Here is a 7,560-nt window from a genome sequence, read left to right as displayed (position 1 = left end):
TGGTGATGATAATGACGATGGTGTTGGCGATGATAGTGGTGAATATGGTTATGATGGTGATGACGATCATGATGATGATGATGATGATGATTAGGATGATGGTGATAATGATGATAATGACGACGACGACGACGACGATGATGATGATAATGATGATGATGATGATGATGATGATGATGATGATGGTGGTGATAATGATGATGATGACAACGACGACGATGACGATGATGATGATGATGATGATGATGATGATGATGATATGATAAAATATTATGATTTAACAGAAATATACGTAATAATAACACTATTTGTGATCACGTCTTCATGAAAAAAGATCTATAATAAATTCGTAGTTTGAAAGCTGCGGGTGGGAATGTGTTGAGTAACAACAGTTTGGTACACTGTCCCATCCAAACACACTTGAAATGGACATAGAACTCCATGTGTGTAATGTGTGAAGATGATGATGGTGGGAATGTGTTGAGTAACAACAGTTTGGTACACTGTCCCACCCAAACACACTTGAAATGGACATAGAACTCCATGTGTGTAAGGCGTGAAGAAGAAGGGTGTAGGTACAGTTTGGTACACTGTCCCACCCAAACACACTTGAAATGGACATAGAACTCCATGTGTGTAATGCGTAAGAAGAAAGAAAAGAAGAAGAAAGAAGAAGAAGAAAAGAAGAAGAAGAAGAAGATCGGAAGGAGAAGAAGGAGGAGAAGAAGAACAAGAAAAAGAAGAAGAAGAAGAAGAGAAGAAGAAGAGAAGAGAAGAAGAAGAAGAAGAAGAAGAAGAAGAAAGAAGAAGAAGAAGAAGAAGAAGAAGAAGAAGAAGAGAGAAGAGAGAAGAAGAGAAGGAAGAAAGAAGAAGAAAGAAGAAGAAGAAGAAGAAGAAGAAGAGAGGAGAGGAGGAGGAGGAGGAGAAGAAGAAGAAGAAGAAGAAGAAGAAGAAGAGAAGAAGAAGAAGAAGAAGAAGAAGAAGAAGAAGAAGAAGAAGAAGAAGAAAAGAGAGAGGAGGAGGAGGAGGAGGAGGAGAAGAAGAAGAAGAAGAAGAAGAAGAAGAAGAAAGAAGAAGAAGAAGAAGAAGAAGAAGAAGAAGAAGAAGAAGAAGAAGAAGAAGAAGAAGAAAGAAGAAGAAGAAAGAAGAAGAAGAAGAAAGAAAGACGAAGAAGAAGAAGAAGAAGAAGAAGAAGAAGAAGAAGAAGAAGAAGAAGAAGAAGAAGAAGAAGAAGAAGAAGAAGAAGAAAAAGAAGAAGAAGAAGAAGAAGAAGAAGAGAAGAAAGGGGGAGGAGAAGAAGAAGAGGAAGAAGAAGAAGAAGAAGAAGAAGAAGAAGAAGAAGAAGAAGAACTCTTTCCCGAAAAAAATGAAATAAAAATTTGAATGACCAGCATCGTAGCTTAAAAGAAATTGGAACTGAAAGATCTATGGTTATGGCCGACGTGCACTTATTTGTAGGTCTGATAACCCAATTCCCTATGGGCTAATGGAAATCTCAAAAAGTGACGCAAAATTATTGTCCATTAAAACATTGTTAAACTAGGCCAATAAGTTTGTTCGGATGTCAGACCTGCATATATGTACACCTTGGCTATGGCACATTATCGAACATAAATACTTTTTCAAAATAAATAAAATGTTTTGACATGGGTGGGGGTCACTTAGAAATTATGTCATTTTGGAATTAATAAAATTAAAATGATTGTTGCTTTTAAAAAAAAAAAATCTGACATACCCCAAACACGAATAAATTATGATTGCGTAGGTCTATCTCGTTCAATTTTGCGGATTAATTTGGAAATTTAACCATTATTGCGGTAAATCAAATATGGCACAGTGGAGTTAAAAAAAAAAAAGAATAAAAGAAGACACATTAGGGAGCAGATACTGATATAAGATGAAGATGATATGAAAACTCGTTTAAACATTGTCAGTCAAAGCAAAAAAGAAGAATACGAGAGAAAGAAAGGAAAAAATCGAATAACAAATCAAATAAACAATCCAAAATCTTTCTGTCTCCTCGACTGATAGTAGTAGTAGAAGTAGTGGTGGTAGTAGAAGTAGTAGTAGTAGTAGTAGTAGTATTGGTAGTAGTAGTAATAGTAGTAGTAGTAGTAGTAGTAGTAGTAGTAGTAGTAGTAGTAGTAGTATAGTAGTAGTAGTAGAGTAGTAGTAGTAAGTAGTAGTTGTAAGGAGTAGAGTAGTAGTTGTAGTAGTAAGTAGTAGTAGTAGTAGTAGTAGTAGTTTGTAGATAGTAGTAGTAGTAGTAGTAGTAGTGTAGTAGTAGTAGTAGTGTAGTAGTAGTAGTAGTAGTAGTAGTAGTAGTATGTAGTAGTGGAGTAGTAGTGTAGTAGTAGTAGTAGTAGTAGTGTGTATAGTAGTAGTAGTAGTATGTAGTAGTAGTTAGTAGTAGTAGTAGTAGTAGTAGTAGTAGTAGTAGTAGTAGTAGTAGTAGTAGTAGTAGTATTTGTAGTGTAGTAGTTGTAGTAGTAGTAGTAGTGTAGTAGTAGTAGTAGTAGTAGTAGTAGTAGTAGTAGTAGTAGTAGTAGTAGTAGTAGTAGTAGTAGTAGTAGTAGTAGTAGTAGTAGTAGTAGTAGTAGTAGTAGTAGTAGTAGTAGTAGTAGTAGTAGTAGTAGTAGTAGTAGTGTAGTAGTAGTAGTAGTAGTAGTAGTAGTAGTAGTAGTAGTAGTAGTAGTAGTAGTAGTAGAGTAGTAGTATAGTAGTAGTAGTAGTAGTAGTAGTAGTATTTGTTAGTAGTAGTAGTAGTAGTAGTAGTAGTAGTAGTCCAGAGATTAGTAGTAGAGCAGAGTAGTAGTAGTAGTAGTAGTAGTAGTAGTAGTAGTAGTAGTAGTAGTAGTAGTAGTAGTCCTCCAGAGCCATTAGGCCCATAGAGCCAGAGTTTATCCCGGTTTCTATAGCGTGAACCGGACAATAGCAATTGATTGCTACCCCTTTGGATTGGACGCTAGTCTAAATCGCAAAGTACTTTCCGTCAGATCTAACAGACCCAGCAACCCATTCACTACTGGCTGGACAGATGTCAGAAAAAAAAAAATCTGGAGTGCACCAGGGATCGATCTCGATCCCTTTGCGTGTGAAGCGAGTGCTCTACCAACTGAGCTAACAGGACCCCCACGACTGGGGAGGCTGATTAATTCGGGATTTTAAAAAAATATATTCTTGTATTTTTCTTTTTGCTTTGCCTGACTCTTTTTCATATTCTTTAAAATGAATAAACATATGTAGATAGAATATATTATCTAGATCATTGCAATATGGTTCAACAGTCGTGACGTCACTTCCTTCGTACAAACTGGTTCTAAACTATCGGAACAATGGCGGATGCGATTATCTCCATCACCGCCTTTAGAAATACTTCTCCAGAGGAGAAAAACATTATAAGTCTGATCATGTTTTGATGACTTTTATACATTCTGATCACATGACATGTGAAAAAGTTCTAGCCAACATGAAGAATAAAGAGTGCCGATTTTCTTCGTTTAGAACCAGGCTGCTGGTTGCTGGGCGGACGTGACATCAGACTATTGAATCTTATTTGAAACATAAAAATAAAACAAAGGTCACAACACATATATTTCAATAATATGATGACAAAAATGCGGTCACTACAAACGTCATGACACATGAGAGTAAATATAGAGAGGTAAGCCTAATTTACAACAAAAATAAAATTTATTAAAAAATGACGCCATTTTGCAACGATATCATCGGGTCCCGTCGCCTAGGCATTCCATGAAGGAATATATATAACCCATCAAACAGGATGTCTGATGACAACAGGAATCACCCATGTTGTCACAGTGAGATACCGTCATCTAGGCATTCCATGAAGGAATATAGATAACCCATCAAACAGGATGTCTGATGACAACAGGAATCACCCATGTTGTCACAGTGAGATACCGTCATCTAGGCATTCCATGAAGGAATATATATAACCCATCAAATAGGATGTCTGATGTCAACAGGAATCACCCATGTTGTCCAAAGTAGTCTACCTATGTGTTGAATAAAATACACAGACAATTGAAATATGAACAAGACAGTTCTTATCGAGATGACAAGGAGAGAACAAAGTTCCTGAAACACAAAGTGGGTGGGAAAATATTGATCATTTGAATATGAAAGTAAAAAAGAAAAATCAAATATTATGGCAATATATATATATATATATATATATATATATATATATATAATATATATATATATATATATATATATATATTTAAAAATTATGCCTTTTGCGCCACGATATCATAAGATATCGTCGTCTAGGCATTCCACGAAAAGATGTCTGATGTCAACAGGAATCACCCATGTTGTCCAAGTGAGCAAATTGGGGGTTAATAATCTTGCTCAAGGAAAAAAACGAAAGTGCCTGAAGCGGGGCTCGAACCCGGGTCATCCGGATCACAGTGCAATGCCTTAACCACTCGGCCACTTCGCCCCACATATATATATATATATATATATGGTAAATATATAGGTCAAAAGATACACACCAATGAGGTGACAAGGAGAAAACACACCAAATAATCTCTCTAGCTAAATGTGTGGAAATAACAATAAGTGACCCACCGTATCGAAGCGGTATTATGTCGGGATCCACTCGGTAAGGGCAATTGAATTCATAGCCACAAATATCCAACTTGGGTTTAATTTCTGTATGTTCTGCTGGAGTATAAAGACTATTTCTTGCATTGCAAAAACTTCTTAGGTCCAATTTCTCATTAATCTATCTCTAAATTCAGTTTTTGGGGTCTGAATCATCCCCGACATAATACCGTTTTGAGACGGAGGGTCACATATGACTCGACATAATCAATAAACCAAATGAAGCGTTTAAAACCCCAAATGGTACAGAACGAGCATATTTCATGACACACCAAAATACAGTCAATAAATGGGTAATAAATAAATAAAAAAAAAAATAAATGACCATGGATCAAACAATAAAGGAACTCAAAGATCAAAGATCCTGTTGACCAAAAAATAGCAGATAGTAAGTAGACATATCAAAAATACATCACAGAAAAAGGTCATGTCGTAATCTCGAAGAGTAAACATTATGATAATTTCCATTCAGGATCAATAAAGTATATCTTATCTTTTTTTTTAAATGAATATAAAACTGAAATGAAATATCAAAGTCGTGAAATATTAAATTGAGAAAGTAGGGAGCAGGCACTGGTATAAGATAAAAAGTGTGTACAACAAGAGATGAAGTGAATAGAAAAGAACCAGAAGACAATAGAGAATAAAAAAATTTTCGGCGGTTGATGGGGTTTTAACCCGCGACCTTATTGGTACGACAACTCCGCCTGGCCGGTGAGAGCGTGACTCTACCGTATGAGCTATCCACGAACCCAAAAAAATTCGTATCAAACTCAGGTCATTCATTACTAGATCCCTCTCTCACCGACTACTGGAGGTGGCGGGTACAACACACACAACCACAGCGAAGTTAGTAGGCCAGCAGTTAAGCTTAATAGCCAATATTCTAAACACAAACCTATTACATAGAAACAATTGAGACATTGAGTATGCTCCGGTATGTATGAAAGGTGCCAGACAAAGCAAGTAAGAAAAATACAAAGGAATTAAAATCATCCCCAGAAATTCGTCTTACTCTACTGGGAATCGAACCTCTTGTAGTTTCAGACCTACCTGTCTCAACCATTTGAAATGATTTATCATATTTCTCCCAATATCTATGGACATTTTCTCATATTTTCCCCAATATCTATGGACATTTTCTCATATTTTCCCCAATATCTACGGTCTTCTTCTTCTCTCTCGTGACATCTATGCGCAGTCGATATTGCTATGAGTCTGTGTCATTCTATCCAACCAATATCAATCTTTTTAAATTATAATATAGTTTTTCAAGGTAGAAATGCATTATATTTTTTAGATTTAATCTGAGAGTAACAAAATATCATATCATTCAATATTCGATCATACACAATCCAACATCCATATTTATAGATTACAAGGTAGAAATCATCCTAACAATCACCTGGTTCTGAGATCTAACAGAGAAAATTTAATTACTAACTCTTTCCACTTTATTATTACCTCGTTTACTAAACACAATTAAAAAATTCAATCGACTATTCTGGTCAGCAAATTTAGTCAACATTCCGAATTCAAGTGGACAACAGATTAAGTAATGGAATAAGCAACTGTATCTGTCATGCTTGCGGGCTTGATGCATCACACTTTCAAGCGTGAAAAATAAGATGTATAACGTAAAAGTAAGGGGGGGGACAATATTACAAAAGGGAAAAATGAAAACTGAAAGTACCAAGTAATAATAAAAGTGGAAAATAAATAAGTAAATAGAAAAACTAATAACTAATAAAGATAATAATAATAATAATATAATAATAATAATAATAATAATAATAATATAAATTAATAATATTAATAATAATAATAATAATTAATAATAATAATATAATAATAATAATAAATAATAATAAATAATAAATAATAATAATAATAATAATAATAAAAATAATAATACTTTATTGCATCCCAAAAAGGAAATTTTTTTGTACAGAAGTGTTATAATTTACACAATAAGATAAAATTACAATGGAAATAGGATGTATATATAAAAAAAGGAGCAGCTCCATAACCAGAGCTAAGCTTTATAATATGAATAATTTCAACACTGTAAAATAGTTGACACGAATACAAATAGATCCGTCAACTTGATACGGTTGTGTGAGGGTGTCTAGCAGGTGTGTCCAACCGTGGCCTTCGTAAAGTTATGGCCTGACACTGACCTAAAAATGACGTCAAAATGCCAGTCTTTTGCCACAAAAGAAAACAAATCGTGAGTTGTATTCAATAGTTCAACCAATGAAAACTTGTTTCCATGAGTTCTACTAACGACAACTCACTAGGCGATGCAAAAAACAAATAATGACGTCAAAATGCCAGTCTGTTTGGGTTTCAGTGTCAGGCTATAACTTAACGATGGCTACGGTCCAACCCTTAGCCATCGTTAACACGTTAACAAGGGTGTTGTTTTGCTGAACAAATTTATGTATAGCATGTTCTTATTGCTTTTGAGTGAGAGTTAGAAAAATATTATTTTTTATGGTGTATTGGTGAGACGTTTCGGGAAAATCCGATAAATGGGTCGCTAAGGAAAGAGTTAATTCTGTTCTTTTCTTTTAATTATCATTTTGTCACTAAACAAGGGACTGAATTAGGTAGAAAATGCTTTCACTCGACATGCACTTATTTGCAGATCCGATGACCCAATTCATTATGGGCTTATTGTTATTATGGAAATCTAAAAAAAAACAACTAACAAACAAACAAAAGAAAAACACACACACAAATAAAAAAACCATACAAAAAAAACAAAACAAAAACAAACAAAAATACGACCAACAAATGACGCAAAATATAATGATGATGATGATGATAATAATGATGATGATGATGATGATATGATAATAATAATAATAATAATAATAATAATAATAATAATAATAATAATAATAATAATAATAATAATAA

At 34.2% G+C, this 7,560-nt stretch overlaps 1 protein-coding gene across 6 annotated transcripts in view; it reads right to left on the bottom strand.

Moving 5' to 3' along the window:
* Positions 1-6,554: 6,554 nt before the first annotated feature.
* Positions 6,555-7,560, bottom strand: part of LOC144960289 (uncharacterized) — a 17,768-nt gene continuing 16,762 nt past the window's right edge. For all 6 annotated transcript variants that reach the window (XM_078893332.1, XM_078893329.1, XM_078893333.1 and 3 more), the window contains one exon: positions 6,555-7,560. This exon is cut by the window's right edge and continues 559 nt beyond it. The gene's annotated coding sequence lies outside the window, so the exon portion shown is untranslated.

The sequence above is a fragment of the Berghia stephanieae genome, chromosome 15, assembly GCF_034508935.2.
Source record: "Berghia stephanieae isolate SIO BIC M18660-M18661 chromosome 15, UCSD_Bste_1.3, whole genome shotgun sequence".
NCBI lineage: Eukaryota > Metazoa > Mollusca > Gastropoda > Nudibranchia > Aeolidiidae > Berghia > Berghia stephanieae.
This window is presented reverse-complemented; position numbering and strand designations above follow the sequence as displayed.